At 36.9% G+C, this 16,822-nt stretch overlaps 1 protein-coding gene across 3 annotated transcripts in view; it reads left to right on the forward strand.

Moving 5' to 3' along the window:
- Positions 1–16,822, forward strand: part of GRID2 (glutamate ionotropic receptor delta type subunit 2) — a 640,427-nt gene that overhangs the window by 125,136 nt on the left and 498,469 nt on the right. The window lies entirely within an intron of this gene.

A 16,822-nucleotide genomic window follows, 5' to 3' on the forward strand; every position in this document is an offset into this window, starting at 1 on the left:
GGTTCAGATTTTCAATAGATAATCAACTAATGGTATTGCTATTAATACATATACAGCTCCATATTAATCATAATTAGGCACAGAAAATACTAGAGTATCTGATTTCTCATAAGCTGGGTTTCTATACCCTAAAGAAGAAATCAGATTTCTTTTAAAAATAACTTTGAATAATGCTCATTATCTTGGTTTTTTTAAATAGTTGCACATAAGAATATAGAGTATAAAATTTCATCAAAAAGTACATTTTACATATCTGAAATATATACTATGTCAGTTATAGTTTGATGAAGAGTACAGAAAAGCCACTGCAGAGCTAATTAATAGTAAAATTATTTGATCATCAAAGTTTATATTTTTAATTTTTATGCAAAATCTTTGATTATCCAAATATGTATAAACACATGGAGGAGCTAAGACAGTTTGTTTTACCTCACATGTCACAAAAATTTGACTTAAATGATATGTGATATTCAAAAATGTTGTCAATTATTTTATAGTGGAAACTAGATTAGTTCTTTTTAAAAATTATTTATAGATTTATTTATGAATAAATCCATACTAATTTTTATTAAGAATACCTTTTGAAATATTTATGAGTATTGATGCTTAATCAGAACTCATAGTTTTGGGAGATTACATTTCTCTCTAAAAATGGAACATTTATCTATCGTGCCTTTGGTATTTTTCTAATTATAAATGATTTTAAACATTTTAGTTTCAGTGTTTCTACAACTCCATCTGCCTGCTCTTTCAGTATTCTTGAGTATAATTTGGTTAAGATTTTACATATTTTTTTAATTTGCTTTTTTTTTTTTTCCAGTTCTGTTCAGTCACTCATTCATGTCTGACTCTTTGAGACCCCATGGACTGCAGCACGCCAGGCCTCCCTGTCCATCAACAATTCCCAGAGTTAACTCAAACTTATGTCCATTGAGTCAGTGATGCCATCCAACTGTCTCATCCTCTGTCATCCCCTTCTCCTCCCGCCTTTAATCTTTCCCAGCATCAGGGTCTTTTCAAATGAGTCAGTTCTTCGCATCAACTGGCCAAAGTATTGGAGTTTGATCTTCAGCATCAGTCCTTCCTATGAATAGTCAGGACTGATTTCCTTTAGGATGGACTGGCTGGATCTCCTTGAAGTCCAAAGGACTCTTCTCCAACACTATAGTTCAAAAGCTTCAATTCTTCAGCACTGAGCTTTCTTTAGCACTGAGCTTTCTGGCTCAGACGGTAAAGCGTCTGCCTACAATGCGGGAGACCTACAATGGGTTCAATCCCCAGGTCGGGAAGATCTCCTGGAGAAGGAAATGGCAACCCACTCCAGTATTCTTGCCTGGAAAATCCCATGGATGGAGGAGCCTGGTAGGCTACAGTTCATGGGGTTGCAAAGAGTCGGACATGACTGAGAGACTTCACTCACTCACTCACTCACTTTCTTTATAGTCCAAATCTCACATCCATACATGACCACAGGAAAAACCATAGCCTTGACTAGACGGACCTTTGTTGGCAAAGTAATGTCTCTGCTTTGTAATATGCTATCTAGGTTGGTCATAGCTTTTCTCCCAAGGAGTAAACGTCTGTTAATTTCATGGTTGCAGTCACCATCTGCAGTGATTTAGGAGCCCCAAAAAATAAAAGTCTGTCACTGTTTCCACTGTTTCCCCATCTATCTGCCATGAAGTGATGGGACCAGATGCCATGATCTTAGTTTTCTGAATGTTGAGCTTTAAGCCAACTTTTGCACTCTCCTCTTTCACTTTCATCCAGAGGCTCTTTAGTTCTTCTTCACTTTCTGCCAAAAGGGTGGTGTCATCTGTATATCTGAGGTTATTGATATTTCTCCTGGCAATCTTGATTCCATCTTGTGCTTCATCCAGCACAACATTTCTCATGATGCACTCTGCATATAAATTTAATAAGCAGGGTGACAGTATACAGCCTTGATGTACTCCTTTTCCTATTTGGAACCAGTCTGTTGTTCCATGCCCAGTTCTAACTGTTGCTTCTTGACCTGCATACATATTTATCAAAAGGCAGATCAGGTGGTCTGGTATTCCCATCTCTTTTAGAATTTTCCACCGTTTATTGGAAATTGTGTTATTATTACACAGTCACTTTGGCATAGTCAGTAAAGCAGAAATAGATGTTTTTTCTGGAACTCTCTCGATTTTTCGATGATCCAGCAGATGTTGACAATTTGATCTCTGGTTCCTCTGCCTTTTCTAAATCCAGCTTGAACATCTGCAAGTTCACAGTTCAGGTATTGTTGAAGGCAGCCTTGGAGAATTTTGAGCATTACTTTACTAGCGTGTGAGATGAGTGCAATTGTGTGGCAGTTTGAGCATTCTTTGGCATTGCCTTTCTTTGGGATTGGAATGAAAACTGACCTTTTCCAGTCCTGTGGCCACTGCTGAGTTTTACAAATTTGAGGGCATATTGGGTGCAGCACTTTCACAGCATCATCTTTTACGATTTGAAATAGCTCAACTGGAATTCCATCACCTCCACTAGCTTTGTTCATAGTGATGCTTCCTAAGGCCCACTTGGCTTCACATTCCAGAATGTCTGGCTCTAGGTGAGTGATCACACCATCATGATTATCTGGGTCATGAAGATGTTTTTTATTGGAGTACAATTGCTTTACAACTTTGTGTTAGTTTATGCTCTACAATGAAGTGAATCAGCTATGTGTAGACATAGCTAGACTAGTCTTTTTAACTGTACATCTCATCACTCTCCTGGGATTCTAGTTGTTTCCTTAATTCTCTGAAGTGACTATATTTCATAGTGTTTAGGTAATTCAGAATGTGTTTTTAAAATGTCTATGTTCCTACTACCATTTTCATTAGTAAAGGAGGGTTAAATAAATAAGGGCAATACATTTTTTCAAACATAGCACACTACCAGTGAAATGTTGAAGTTTATGGTACTTTGTGCAGGTTTATGTGGGAAGACTTAGGTGATTTTTTTTTAATGTAGGATGTACCTCTACAAACTATAAGTTAGCTATTAAATTATTCTAGCTTTACTCCTTATTGTCTTACATAAAATGCATGCATACTTTAGAATTATGTTATGACAAAGTATTAATACTTTGTCACACTTGAGAGGATTATTCTTACTAGCTTATCTGATCAACTGTAAAAGTCCATGAAATTTATTACAAAATCAATTTTGTACTATGTTATTTTGGAAATAAAAATTTATTTATACCTTAAATAATAAAGTTTTTCCTATATATATTATCTATATAATAGAAACTGATTAAATCTAATATATGATATCAAATTTTAATTAACAGAACACATCTTTAAGTGCATTACATATAATATTTTGTCAAAACACTGAGAAAACCCTGTAATGAATAGAAACAAAACAATATTAAAATAACATAAGAAACATTATCTAGATATTTCTTTATCTGAAAGTTTCTAGAAATTTTCAACTTAGTATAGTGACAGGCTTTGCATAGTACTGAGTTGAAACAATATAAATAAATTTAAGTAAAACAAAAGGAAAGGGGCATTGGAGCATCAACTGTTATTTATACTGAAAATCTGACTGTATTGTTTTCTGACACTTGGTCATTGCAGAACATTAAAAATATAAATCATTGCCTATTACCTAATAATCAGCCCTTTGGTGTGGTAGTCATGAATAGTGGTTTGTTCTTGAGGTTAGGAGATCTATTGTACAGGATTATAATAGGGTTTACGTTTCAGGGCTTGGGTGAATTAGAATGTAAACTATATTCCCTGAAATCTTCTCAAGGTAAAGAGACCTGTGTACCAAGAACTGCACTGCAGAAATCTTAACTGTGCTCAATGGTTGACATACCAACTGGTCCTAAATGAAAAGTCCTATAGAAGCAAAATGATCACGGCCAAGGTCTAACCAGCACTGCTGTTCTGTCACTTAAGACATTGTTCTTGAGACTTACGAATGATCAGTACTAGAATCTGTATTTTTAACAAGCTGGTATCTGCATACCCACCACCCTCTAGGAATTACTGTTTTATAAAAAGCTTGCGAAGTATCAAGTTATATTGGGAACTACTGAAAGAATAAAATGTGATGCCTGCTTCCCACTGATTTTCAGCCTCTTTTGGGGACAAGACATGTGCACAAGATAGTGTTGGTGAGAGGGTCTTGAAAGTGTCGTATTAGAGGATGTGATTTCTATTAGAGATTCTATAATTTAGCAATCACTTCAACTGGAATTCCTAGGGGATTCAGGAGATAATGGAGGAAAGGGTAAAGAAAATAATAGCAAATGAAGCAACAGACAAACAACTAATCTCAAAAATAGACAAGCAACTCCTACAGCTCAATTCCAGAAAAACAAATGACCTAATCAAAAAATGGGCCTAAGAACTAAATAGACATTTCTCCAAAGAAGACATACAGATGGCTAACAAACTTATGAAAAGATGCTCAACATCACTCATTATCAGAGAAATGCAAATCAAAACCACTATGAGGTACCATTTCACGCCAGTCAGAATGGCTGCGATCCAAAAGTCTACAAGTAATAAATGCTGGAGAGGGTGTGGAGAAAAGGGAACCTCTTACACTGTTGGTGGGAATGCAAACTAGTACAGCCACTATGGAGAACAGTGTGGAGATTCCTTCAAAAACTGGACATAGACCTGCCTTATGATCCAGCAATCCCACTGCTGGGCATACACACTGAGGAAACCAGAATTGAAAGAGACACATGTACCCCAATGTTCATCGCAGCACTGTTTATAATAGCCAGGACATGGAAGCCACCTAGATGTCCATCAGCAGATGAATGAATAAGAAAGCAGTGGTACATGTACACAATGGAGTATTACTCTGCCATTAAAAAGAATACATTTGAATTAGTTCTGATGAGGTGGATGAAACTGGAGCCTATTATACAGAGTGAAGTAAGCCAGAAAGAAAAACACCAATACACTATACTAATGCATATATATGAAATTTAGAAAGATGGTAACAATAACCCTGTATACGAGACAGCAAAAGAGACACTGATGTACAGAACAGTCTTTTGGACTCTGTGGGAGAGGGAGAGGGTGGAATGATTTGCAAGAATGGCATTGAAAAATGTATAATATCATATATGAAACGAGTCGCCAGTTCAGGTTCGATTCACAATACTGGATGCTTGGGGCTGGTGCACTGGGACGACCCAGAGGGATGGTATGGGGAGTGAGGAGGGAGGAGGGTTCAGGATGGGGAACACATGTATACCTGTGGCAGATTCATTTTGATATATGGCAAAACCAATACAATATTGTAAAGTTAAATAAAATAAAATTAAAAAAAAAATTTATACATCAAAAAAAAAAAAAAAAGAAAATTCCAAATGGAGCAACCTATGTTCTCAGAGTGCAAAATAAGAGGGGGACCAAGACTTGAATAGATTGAATTGACTGATTATAATGCTTATATTAGCAGAAGAGCTTAAATAGTAGTATGTATTTGTATTGTGGAGGATTTTTAAGAGACTCTGATGATGTCACTGATTATTCATCTGGCTATCTATCTAACCCAGAGGTTGGCAAACTTTACTGTAAATATGTCAGGCTTTTAGAGTCTATTATGGTAACTATTTAATATACTTTTTTATAATATATGTATGCATATATATTTTTTTTCAGTTCTTAAAACATATAAAATAGTTTAGCTCAAAGATTGTAATAAAAACAGGCCAAGGGCTGAACCGTAGTTTGCTGACCCCTGGTCTTATTTCTGCAGATTTAACTTCTTCTACAAAGGTTCAAGGATAACTTGAAAGAATATATATATATATATATATATAAACAAAGAATAAAGAACTAGAAAATAAATGATATATCAGAACTAAGTCAATGCCTAGTAAAGAAAAACTAAAAGTAATATCAAAGTATACTAAAGTCAAATAGAGTAGTTAAGATACTTGAGCTTAAGAATTTGGTTCCATTCTCTTAAAAGTCCTCAAAAGGCAGGGTTCAGTACAGATCTTATCATTATTGAAATTATAAAATAGACCATCTCTCTTCTTACCATTCTTTCCCAAAACAGTTTCTCACAAAGGACGTTTTTCTCTTCAATAGCTTCTGTAAACCAAATTGAATATGGCTGTTTTGAAATAATCTCTTCATAAAAACTGAGAACATAACTCTGAATTACCAAAAAGTCAATTCTAAAGGCTGTTAGAAACTGTCACCCAAATATATGGTTTTCTATAGTGCCAAACCTATTCAAGAAGAAAACATAAAATACCTTGGAATTAGATGTTTTTCAAGTAGTCATGCCAACAAAGGTCCATCTAGTCAAAGCTATGGTTTTTCCAGTAGTCATGTAAGGATGTGAGAGTTGGACTATAAAGAAAGCTGAGCGCCAAAGAATTAATGCTTTTGAACTGTGGTGTTGGAAAAGACGCTTGAGAGTCCCTTGAACTGCAAGGAGATCCAACTAATCCATCCTAAAGGAAATCAGTCCTGATTATTAATTAGAAGGACTGATGCTGAAGCTGAGACTCCAATACTTTAGCCACCTGACTCAATTGAAAAGACCCTGATACTGGGAAAGATTGAAAGTGGGAGGAGAAGGGGAGGGCAGAGAATGAGATGTTTGGTTGGCATCACCAACACAATGGATGTGAGCTTTAGTAAGCTCCGGGAGTTGGTGATGGACAGGGAGGTCTGGCACGCTGCAGTCCATGGGGTCACAAAGAGTCAGACACAACTGAGTGACTGAAATGAACTGATACACATATATTTCCCACTTCAAATTACAGGAAATTTTAAATCATTTGTTTTTATATAATTATATAAGAAGTACTTATTTCTTATAGGAAACTTGGAAAATAAAAAAATCATCTGTAATCTTACTACTCTGAATAATATTTGTGTTAGTACTTTAGTGGATTTTTCCTTATTATATTTTACAAACTGTTTAGATGTATTTTATGGTCATATATTATCAAATAGCTCTCTATTTTTAACATTTTTTTTCATTTTTGCCCTTTAAAATCTTATAATGAATGTGAATAGATTTCCAAAAAATGAAATTGCTAACCTAAAGTGTATAGCACTCTCTGTTTTTAAATGCTGTTTCCAGTTATTTTTTTTTCTTCAAAATGTTTTTCCATTCCACCAATAGTTAGAGTGTCTATTTACTAAAATAATAAACTATACCCCTTTAGTCCCTTGTTAGTACTAATGAGTCACATTATTGTAAACCCTTGATGACTATAGGAAAAAAAGGATCAATTTGCATTTCCATTATTAGCGTAAAACAAGCATTCATTTTTCTTTTTTTTAGGTGTATGTAATTCTCTTATTATATTTTGCAAACATAGTATTTTTATCAATATTTATAAGATCTTTCTAATGTCTTTTTACCCTCTGCCATATTTCTTTGTAATAATTCTCTAATGGATGATTTGCTTTTCAATTTATTTTGTTTTGACTTACAGAAAGTTGTAACATCAGTATAGTCAGATCACTTTCCTTAAGATTTCATCTACTAACTTTTACATAAATGAAGGTATTCTCTAGTAAGAAATCAGACTTATACTATCTTGTCCTCTCTCCATGCCACATCTTTTATGATTTGAACATTTATAATTATCTTTTCAATCCATCTGAGGTTTGGTATCTTTTTTTTTTCTCTTTTAGCATGATATTCTATGAAGAACTCAATGACTATTTTGTTTCATTATAGGCAAACAACTTTCAGTATAGTTTTGATCTGATTTGATCAGTATTGATTTGATCACAAATCATTGATTTGTGATCTCTTAAATAATTGGGCTTCCCAGGTGGTGCTAATGGTAAAGAACCCTCCTGCCAATGCAGGAGACGAAAGAGAGGCAGGTTCCATCCCTGAGTTGGGAAGATCACCTGGGGGAGGGCACAGCAACCCACTCCAGTATTCTTGCCTAGAGAATCCCATGGACAGAGGAGCCTGGCTGGCTGCAGTCCAACAGAGTTGGACGTGACTGAAGCGACTTAGCCCATAATAACCACATACTGCATTTCCAATATGCTTGAATCTTAGTTTGTCATTAGGATTAAATGGCCTGCTTTTATGTGCGTGTTTCTCAGCCTTATAGTCAGTGGATCAGCTTCCCACAGTCTAGCTAACAGTCTTGATTTTTAAGTCTTGCAGATTTTCATTTTCTTATCTTTCTTCTTAGGTGTTGGAATGGGCAATTTGAAAAGGCAGTGTCAGGAACACCTACCTAGGTAAACAACCAAAAAAAAAAAAAAAACCCAACAACAACATTCTGTGTCCTTCAAAAGCAGGCTTCCCAGTGTGTGACAGTGACTCTGCCTCACTATATAGAAATAGACTTATCTTCTTAACTGCAGTGGAATGGGAGCATAAAAGGTCAACTGAAAGTAGATTCAAGGCATTAAAATGATTTGTTTGTTTTAAGGCAGTTCAGAAAAGAGTCCTGTGTTGTGTCACCTGAAATTATTGTCTGATATGTGATGATCATTCTTGCTGAACTTACCTTTTGCAATGTATTAAAATTCAGCTTCCACTCAGGAAGCTAATGATAAGGGTGCTATCTGGAACTCGTTTAGCACAGAAAGGGTTTTTATTCACAGATTCAAAGGCCGTAGAATAATCATTGAAATGTGATTATCTCAACAAATGTGAGTAATCAACAAAATGCTGTTCTTTTTGTCTAATAATTTTGATCCCATGAAGTATCTTTCTTTTATTTTTAATTGAAATATAGTTGACATACATTTTATTTTAGTTTCAGGTGTAGAACATTGTGATTCAGCATTTAAATGGAATACAAATTGATCACTATGATAAGTCCAGTAACTATCTGTCACCATAAAAAGTTATTGCAATATTATTGGCTGTATTTTCGATGCTGTACATTACAACCCTGCAGCTTACTTGTTTTATAACTGGATGTTTATACCTCTTAATCCCTTATACTTCTTTCATCCCACCCCCTACTTTCCTTCCCTCTGGTGACCACCAGTTTGTTCTCTGTATCTATGAGTCTGTTTCATTTGTTTGCTTTGTTTTTTTGATTGCATTCATAAATGAAATTGTATGCTATTTGTCTTTCTCTGTCTGACTTATTTCATTTAGCATAATACACTTTAGGTCCATCCATGTTGTTGTAATTGGCAAAATTTCATTCTTTCTTGTGGCTGGGTAATATTTATATTACATCTTTATTCATTCATTTATCCTTGGGTGCTTAAGTTGCTTCCATTAGCTATTGTAAATAATGCTGCAGTGAACATAGAAGTGCATATATCTTTTGAGTTAGTATTTTTTGCTTTCTTTGGAAAAATACCCAGAAGTGGAATTGATGGATCATATGATAGTTCTATTTTAAATTTTTTGACAAATTTCCATCTGTTTTCCATAGTGGCTCACCAATTTAAATTCTCACTAACAGTTCACAAGAGTTCTCCTTTCTCCATATCCTTACCAACACTTGTAATTTTTTTTTTTCAATTTTTGATAATAGCCACTCCGACAGCTGTGAGATGATATCTCCTTGTGGTTTTGATTTGCATTTCCCTGATGATTAGTGATGCTGAGCATCTTTTCATGTGTCTGTTGGCCATTTCTATATCTTCCTTGGAAAAATGTCGTTCAGATCCTGTACCATTTTTTAACCAAATTGTTTGTTTTTTGATATTGAGTTGAATGAGTTCTCTATATTTTTGAACATGAATCACTTTTTAGATATATCATTTAGAAGTATCTTCTCCATTCAGTAGGTTACCTTTTTATTGTGTTGACGATTTCCCTTGCTGTGCAGAAGCTTTTTTGTTTGATGTAGTCTCATTTGTTTATTTTTGCTTTTGTTACCCTTGCCTGTGGAGACAGATCCAAAAATATACTGCTGAGACTGACGTCAAAGAGCATACTTCCTGTGTTTGCTTCTACAGGCTTGTGGTTTTAGGCCTTACATTTAAGTCTTTAATTCATTTTAAGTTAATTTTTGTATGTTATGTGAGAAAGGGGTCCAGTTTGATTCTTTTGCATGTAGCAGTCCAGTTTTTCCAACACCCTTTTTGGGAAAACTGCCTTGTCAGTCTCTTCAAAAAAGAGAGAGAACGAGAGCTCTCTGGTGTCTCTTCTTATAAGGACACTAATTCTGTCAGATCAAGGCCCCACTCTTATGATTTCATTTAACTTCCATCAAATCCTGCCAGACTCTATCTCAAAATATAGTCACATTGGGACTTCAGGGTTCACCATATGAGTTTGGGGGAAATACAAACATTCAGTTCATTGAAAAGGGGGAAAGACAAATTCACCTAAAGGGTAGGATAAACCCAAGACTTTGTAAGACTACATCATAAGCTTAAATGAGGCCTTCCACAATGATTTTGGTGAAATGAAAATAGATTTGGATACAAGTATAGATTTCATAAGTGTCTGCCATGTCCTGCGTGTTACATTTTACTGAGCTCAGGCTAGGAGAATCACAGAAGATGTAATTATACAAATGAATACATAGAATAACTAAGGGCCAACAACTTACAGAGGAGCCTGGTGGGCTACAGCGCATAGGGTCAAAAAGAGTCAGATATGACTGAAGTGACTTAGCATGCAAGCACACACAACAACTTACTAAATTATAGCCAGATCCCTAAATTGATGCTGGTACCTTGCCTGGAAAAATATAAAAGCACTGAGCCAAAGCACATCCATCTTCTCAGAGAGCTGAATTAGAACAAGAAGAAATAAAGGCCCTTGCATGATCCTGGAATCTTGTGCTCTGTTAAATTGATGGAGAACTGAGTGATTGGTTCTTCCTTTCCTGTACCTATTCCCAACTGATGAGGAGAAATGCCAGTTTTATGAGTGAACATCCTAAAATTATGATAATGGTGGAATCTATTTCCTGAAACCATGTCTGTACAGATATATAATTTTGAAATAAAGAAGAAAGATTAGCATGTCAATATCTTTTAATTCTGGGTCATATCCAGACATAATTCAGGATAATTTTAGGCAATGCTGAAATGACTCTAGAATGCCCATGTCTAGAATAAGATTATGGTCAACCTAATGAAGCCGTTCTTAAGCTTTTTGCATGTTACAATCACCTGAGGAGCTGTTAAAAACACCCAGTGCCTCCCCTCCCCCCAGCCCAAAGCAAATAAATCAGAGTCTCTGGGGGAAAGGACCTGGCATTTTAAAAAGCTTCCTGGAATATTTTACTGTGCAGAGAACCACTATCCTAATGTTGAGAAACCATGACCAAAGATAGTAGGAGCCAGTTAAATTTCTTGGTCTAAAATTAGAAGGCCCAGCCTGTATAGACCAAAGTATCCTTATTAGCCAATAATTGGGTGTAGAAATTTCACATAAAGATGACACAGCTAACTGCATAGTCATCACAACCAATCACTAGTCAAATGAAGTCAAACATTGTGTAATGGCAACTGAAGATATAAGCCCACAGTTGGGAAGGGGCTTCAGTTCAATTCAGTTCAGTTGCTCAGTCGTGTCCGACTCTTTGTGACCCCATGAATTGCAGCAGGCCAGGCCTCCCTGTCCATCACCAACTCCCAGAATTCACTCAGACTCACGTCCATCGAGTCATTGATGCCATCCAGCCATCTCATCCTCTGTCGTCTGCTTCTCCTCCTGCCCCCAATCCCTCCCAGCATCAGAGTCTTTTCCAATGAGTCAACTCTTCGCATGAGGTGGCCAAAGTACTGGAGTTTCAGCTTTAGCATCATTCCTTCTGAAGAACACCCAGGACTGATCTCCTTTAGAATGGACTGGTTGGATCTCCTTGCAGTCCAAGGGACTCTCAAGAGTCTTCTCCAACACCACAGTTCAAAAGCATCAATTCTTCAGTGCTCAGCTTTCTTCACAGTTCAACTCTCACATCCATACATGACTACTGGAAAGGGCTTAGGGAAGTGTTATTTTCTGTAACCAAATAGTGATTAAGGACATTCAATGTGGCTTTCAGTTTGTAAGCAGTACCGAGGAGACAAATCTTACCAAGTCCTCTTTGAAAAGCTAATTGGTGGATTTAATCATAAGCACCATGCAAGGAGGAAATTTATTGCAATTTAGAGCCTTTAGAATCAAGTTTCCCTTCAGGGACTCAGTCTGTATAAAAGGAAGTTCTGTTTTCTCTTGGGCAGATGGACAGTGGTGAAGAGGATCACATCTCAGGCTGCATCTCAGCACATTGCTACATACAGAAGAAACTTGTTGTTACTGTTTGAATTGGATGATTTATTTTCCTGATTTCCAAGCATTCTGAGATTTACCTATGATTTCTGTGACTCTTTAGGAATGACTCTGCCATAATCAGCTTCTGTTCAATAATAAGGTAGCATAGCAGGATGCTGAAGAGTTCAGGGTTTGTTTGCTTGCTTGCTTGATTTTGCCAGGAAGCAAGTGGAGCCATTAAATCCCTCTGAGCAAGTAAGTTATATGCACAAAGTAGCATCTAAGGAATGGAGAAGGAAATGGCAACCCACTCCAGTATTCGTGCCTGGAAAATTCCATGGACAGAGAAACCTGGCAGGTTACAGTCCATGGGGTGGCGAAGAGTTGGCCACAACTGAGCGGCTGACTTCACTTTCACTTTTCACTTTCATGCATTGGAGAAGGAAATGGCAACCCACTCCCGTATTCTTGCCTGGAGAATCCCAGGGACAGAGGAGCCTAGTGGGCTGCTGTCTATGGGGTCGCACAGAGTTGGACACGACTGAAGCAACTTAGCAGCAGCAGCAGCAGCAGCAGAGCACATCAGCGTCTAAGGAAACTTGCCTCTATACCAAGATGCACTTGAAGAAAGAGAAAGAATAAGTAAAGCAATCAGCTAGAAAACCTGATAATAACTATTCTGAGGCAGTAAGGACTTAAATTTTAAACACACAAATGTATACAGTGGAGGCTCCAGGATTTTTTTTAATATAAATGTAACAGGCTGGTAAATTGAAAAGTCTTTTTGTGGCATACAGATGACATACACAATACAGATGACATCGCAAAATTGATACAATGCCAAAAATGAAAACTTTTGAGAGGAGGGTACAGTCACTGCTTATACTATCCTTAAATGCATACTCACATAGAAGATATTATAGGAGTATGTTAGAAGTTAAAGATAGTTTGGAGATTTATTTGGATAGAGCTGTTGTGCCATAAGTCCTTCTCCTGAAGCACCCCAGCAACCCTACTCCCACCAAGAGGAATTGAAGAAGTTTCAGCCTTCACCTCAGCCAAGAGAGAGGGGAAGGAAGAAAGGAAGGAAGGAGGGAAGGAAGTCTAATTAGAAAATGCAATATGTACCAATAGTTCCTGCAGGTTGGAATATACAGAGACCTAGTGGCTGTGCCACATGAGTAACTATTTATAGATAACTGAAGGAGAAATTGACGTGAATTCTCAGAGTTTATAGGGCAAATTATACATGTGTCCTATGGAGCAGATATAAGCCGACAGAAGATCTGAGTCATCTGAGGTCCCAATCCAAAGGCCAATGATAGGAACACAAACCTCACTTGAGAGAATTATCCAGAGAATCTGGAAGTACCACTAGATTCTAGCAATTGGGGAAGAAGCTAGCAACCAGCGAGAGTATATATGAACTCTGTGACAGGAAGATCATGAAATCCATGTGTTTGGATGAAGAAGGATAAGTGCTATGGGTTCCACAGATCCATGAAAGTTGCACACGTGGGACCAGAAATCAGTTCAGTTCAGTTCAGTTGCTCAGTCGTGTCCAACTCTTTACAACCCCATGGACTGCAGCACGAAAGGCCTGCCTGTCCATCACCAACTCCCAGAGTTTACTTATGTCCACTGAGTTGGTGATGCCATCCAACCAGCTCATCCTCTGTCATCCCCTTCTCATCTTGCCTTCAATCTTTCCCAGCATCAGGGTCTTGTCTAGTGAGTCAGTTCTTCGCACAGTGGCCAAAGTATTAGAGCTTCAGCTTTAGCATCAGTCCTTCCAATGAATATTCAGGACTGATTTCCTTTAGGATGGACTGCTTGGATCTCCTTGCAGTCCAAGGGACTCTCAAGAGTCTTCTCCAACACCACAGTTCAAAAGCATCAGTTCTTTGGCACTCAGCTTTCTTTATAGTCCAACTCTCACATCCATACATGACTACTGGAAAAACCATAGCTTTGACTAGATTGCCTTTGTTGGCAATATTTCTGCTTTTGAATATGCTGTCTAGGTTGGTCATAACTTTTCTTCCAGGGAGCAAGAGTCATTTAATTTCATGGCTGCAGTCACCATCTGCAGTGATTGTGGAGCCCAAGATAAAGTCCCTCACTGTTTCCTTTGTTTACCCATCTATTTTCCATGAAGTGATGGGAGTGGATGCCATGATCTTCCTTTTTTGAATGTTGAGTTTTAAGCGAACTTTTTCACTCTCCTCTTTCACTTTTATCAAACTTTTAGCAGGCAGTGGTGGGGCTGGTATGGGTAAGATGGCCAGTATAAATGCAACCGTAATAGCCCAGGCAATAGCTAGCATAGTGATGGAGGAGTGGGGAAGTGTTGTTAATTGTCTTCAGTTTTGATTCAGCAAGCAGTCCTCAGGTAGCCTCAGGCTGCATTTCCTTTGGTCACATTTGTACAATTTATTAAAAAGAAAAAAATATCTATGATGAAAAGTGTGCTCTCTGTGCCCAAGGACTCTTCGTTCCAAGGATGCCTCTGTTGTGAAATATGAAATCCTTAAGGTCGTTGCTGTTTAAACTATTCCTTGACCATCCCTTGTAGCTTATCTTTGTACCTGCACCTGTCAATAGAGTCCTCTGTCACTGAATGCTACTTTATCTGATTTATGTTATTTCCTTTATACTTCTTATCAAAAGTTGTGATTGTACATTGATTTATGTGTTTATGTGATCATTGTTCATTTCTTTCACTAGAGGTTAAGCCCTCAGAAGGCAGGATCTATTTGTGTTTTGTTCATTTTTTCATACTGAGTGCCTAGTCTACAACTTACACAGAATAGTTCCTCAAAAATATATTTTTAATTGATGAATAAAATAATATCACCTTATATTTTCATTCTAAGGTTTCCCAGTCATCTTTTTCTTGTCTCTATTTATTTCAAAAATGTAAGGAAAATATCTGATTTCCATTTTAAAAATTCCTTAAAGGAAAAAGAGAACATCTTGCCCTGCCCCCAGTAATTTCCAACTATATTAATTATATATTTGTCATGGACAGAATGAAAGCCACTCAGACATGTCCACACCCTAATCCTCAGAACTTTGAATATGTTACATTGTATGAGGAATGTGATAGGGAAAAGAGAATGAATGGAAAAAGGGGACGTAAGGTAGCAGATGGAATTAAGGTTGCTAATTACACTAACCTTACAGTGAGGAGATTCTCTTAGATTATCCAAGTGAGCCCAGTGGAAGGTCTTGAACTCTAAAAGGGAAAGAGAGAACCCTAGAGGAGGTCAGAGAACTGTGACTGAGAAGGAGGATCTGCTGTTGCTGACTTTGAAATGGGAGAAAATGGACCATAAACTAAGAAATGTGGTTACCTTTAGGATCTGGGACTGTGTCAATTTAGAGCCTGCAAGAGAATGGGAAGCTGAGTGCTACAACTGCAAGAAACTTAATTCTGCCAACAACTCATAGAAGCAGGAAATAAATCCTTCCCTACACTCCCAAGGAATACAGAGATATGGACACTTTTATTTTAGTCTTGTGGGAAACACGCTGGGCTTCTGACCTAGAGAACTCTAAAATAGATTCCTGTTATTTTGCACAACTAAATCAGTCATAATTTGTTATACCAGCAAAAAAACTTAATAGAATTTCTTGGGCTGGTATTCATTTAGCTGTCTTCCTTGTTAGTCTTTTTTTTTTTTTAACTTTATGTATTTGTATTAATATAATTGTTTTGTAACATAAAGGCTGATATTATTAGAGTGTATTTTTACTTTGAATATTTTCCTTATATTCTTATAAGAACACTAATATTCTTAAAACCTGGAGTAACATTGATAGCAAAATTTAAAGAATATTCTAGGTAGCATTAAATCTTAATCATTTGTTTACTAACAAGGCATTTTCTAACTCCTATTGTCTTCTTGGTGTTTTTACTGTTGTCTTATTGTTATGGCTTTATTTTATGTTTTCAGTCCTACAATTAATACTCAGAGCTATGAGTTTTGATTTGAGGAAATGAGGAAAGTTGAAAGGCAACTTCAATCTGTTCAACACTATAGATACTCCAAGGATTACTAGCAGGTTTAAGAGAAAAGAAGTAAACAGTCTTGATGAAAATGAGAATAAGGATAATCCATGAATTTCATTTTATGTCACTTCTCATTTTTATAAGGTTTTACATACACTGTGGAATTTTAGGAAAGTTCAGAGGCAGCTAACATTCTCCTGAGAGAGACAGACTAGTACTTCTCTCTTTCTTCTGTGTACCAGTCGGAACTAGGGAGCTTGAAGCATATTCAAATAATTATATTTCTTTGGGAGGAAGTCTGGCTGTGCATTTCTGCTGCAGGGTTACAGAAGCTGGAGAAATAAGTTAGCTTTTCAGAAACAGACATTACGTATATGCCACAAAATGTAGCCTTTGAAATTTTACTTTGTTATTTGTTGAGAAACAAGCCTATTTCACTTCCTGAAGCAAGTGCAGATTTTAACAATAGAGTATCCTTATTTTTAAATCATTTATTCATTTGTGGCTGTATCAGGTCTTAGTTGCAGCGCGGGCTCTGTATTTGCTGCACGCAGGGTCTGTAGTTGCAGCACGTAGGCTCAGTTGCCCTGTGGCATGTGGGATCTTAGTTCTCCAACCAGAAATAGAACCCATGTTCCC

Source organism: Bubalus kerabau, chromosome 7, assembly GCF_029407905.1.
Source record: "Bubalus kerabau isolate K-KA32 ecotype Philippines breed swamp buffalo chromosome 7, PCC_UOA_SB_1v2, whole genome shotgun sequence".
NCBI lineage: Eukaryota > Metazoa > Chordata > Mammalia > Artiodactyla > Bovidae > Bubalus > Bubalus kerabau.